The 2,324-nt window shown below is 42.9% G+C and overlaps 1 pseudogene; it reads left to right on the top strand.

Moving 5' to 3' along the window:
• The first annotated feature begins 964 nt into the window (after positions 1–964).
• Positions 965–1,873, top strand: LOC102862314 (annotated as a pseudogene).
• The last annotated feature ends 451 nt before the right edge of the window (positions 1,874–2,324 follow it).

The following is a 2,324-nucleotide window of genomic DNA, read 5'->3' as shown; positions in this document are numbered from 1 at the left end:
TATTTGACAAAAAAGGAGAAATATTTGACAATGCACTGGCCAAAAGAAATCATAGCTATCAAATATAGTTTCACAAGTTTCTCCACAATTCAAATATAGTAAATATGAACAAACCATATTAAAATATCCTGAAATTTAAAAAGGAGAAATTTGAAATATAGAGAAAAAAGTAAAATTGCTTCAAAGGAGCAATAAAACTGACAGTTGACCTTCAAAAGAAATTATAAAACATCAGAGGAAAATAGAATGACATTTATATCAATGGCTGAAAGAAAATAATTGCCATAGTTTAGTTCTATATTTGGTGAAAATTTTAATCTGCGGCTCTCAGGCTGGGTTCAAATTGTTTTTTCGTCAAACATTCTTCTAGGTGGTATAACACTTATCTGTCCATTTTCTGTAAGAGGTAACTCGTGGTGGCTGTGATGCTAAACACTGTGACACTGATGTGCCAAATGTGGTAAGGGTCACCCATGGTGGACAGTGTTTGGTGGAGCTCCCCGACTGGAAGCAGGAGTGGGGTCCACTTCTGAAATGGCTTTCCTCCAGAAACTCTATGAACAGTGCTCAGACCTTTCATTCATAGGGTTGCTATGAGTCATCTACGACTTGATGGCACCTAACAACAACAGAAACAACAATAACAACAACATCCTTAAAAAAGAAATTGAATGAAGACATCTATGTACAAATGAAACTAGTTGTCACTAACAAAAATCACACTAAAGTACTAAGGAATTTCTTCAGCAAAAGGATAATGGTTTTAGTTTCAAGTATGGAAATACTGAAAGTAATGAAGACCAATGAAAAAGTAAATACAGGGAAGTGGAGCATCCCTGACCACTCCTCGAGGCGGATGAAACTCCTGGCAGGCGGGCGCCAAGCTCTGTCCTGGCCTCCACGTGTCCCCCCAGCTCCACATTCCTAATGCTTCCCGGGTGTTGAGCCCTTCCCAGTCGGAACAATGGTGAAATATTTCCTGCACCAGAGTGTGCTCCCGAGTTCCTGGGACCAAGTGCTCGCCACCTTCTGGCAGCGATACCTGCATTCCCACAGCAAACATGTCTTGACAGAAGACATAGTACACCAGGAGGTTACCCCTGACCAGAAACTCCTGTCCAGGAGACTCCTGACCAAGACCAACAGGATGCCCACTTGAGCGATTGTTTCCTGCCAATGTTGCTCACTCAAGTACATCCTGGAGGACTCTATTGTGGACCCACAGAATCAGACCATGACCACCTTCACCAGGAACATCAACCATGCACGGCTGATGGTGGTGGAGGAACGCTGTTTACTGTGTGAACTCTGATAACAGTGGTTCGACCGAAATCCGCCGAGAAGCCTGGGTCTCCTCTAGCTTGTTTGGTGTCTGAAGAGCGGTCCAGGAATTCAGTCTGGCTCGATTTAAAAGCAATGTGACCAAGACTATGAAGGGTTTTGAATACATCTTGGCCAAGCCACAAGGTGAAGCCTCTTCTAAGACATTTGTTGAAACTGCCAAGGAAGCCAAGGAAAAGGCAAAAGAGACAGCACTGGTAGCTACAGAGAAGGCCAAGGACCTAGCCAGCAAGGCAGCCACCAAGAAACAGCAGCAGCAGCAGCAGCAGCAGCAGCAGCAGCAGCAGCAATTTGTGTAGCCATCATCAGCCCTGCACAGCCCTTCTAACACCGCCATCGCACAGGAGACAATCCAGCTCCAACCCCCTAGCCCCAGTGTGCTCTCTTATTAAAAATCAATGTCCATCCCTATTTCTTACCTAAGAGATAGGCTAGGGCAAGGGGTAAGGATCTTGTTCGGCATCTACAGAACAGCAAGTATGTCATCCATGGTCTGTGCTGATTCTGCATATTCCTCTCATTTGGCAGCTGAGGCACAAGAAAGGTATAGACTTGCCTGGGTCAGTGTGCAAGTGGGAAATGCTAGACTGTAAGCTCCGTGGGGGCAGGGATCTGTTTGCTTTCTGATGTGTCCCAAGTATTTGGAATAATATCTAGTACATAATCGGCACTCAATAAATAACTGTGACTTCAGTTAGTTCCCCCCCCCAAAAAAAAAGAAAAAATAAATACATAGATAAGTAGAAGTAAAGATTTTATTTCTACTTCTAAATGCCTAATAACAAGATTGAGCAGTTTAAACTTTGTATAGCAGTAAGATACATGACAATAGGATACAATATAAGAGAGGAGTAACTGGAATGAAAGTAATTTTCTTGCATTGTTTGGGAGGTGGCACTTATTCCAGTCATTGTACTTATTTATGGATGCTATTGTTGTTTTACTGAAGATTATCCAAAAACGACTGGAACAGCACATCAACA

Source organism: Elephantulus edwardii, unplaced genomic scaffold (genome assembly GCF_000299155.1).
Source record: "Elephantulus edwardii isolate Elephantulus edwardi_28Jun2011 unplaced genomic scaffold, EleEdw1.0 scaffold00132, whole genome shotgun sequence".
NCBI lineage: Eukaryota > Metazoa > Chordata > Mammalia > Macroscelidea > Macroscelididae > Elephantulus > Elephantulus edwardii.
This window is presented reverse-complemented; position numbering and strand designations above follow the sequence as displayed.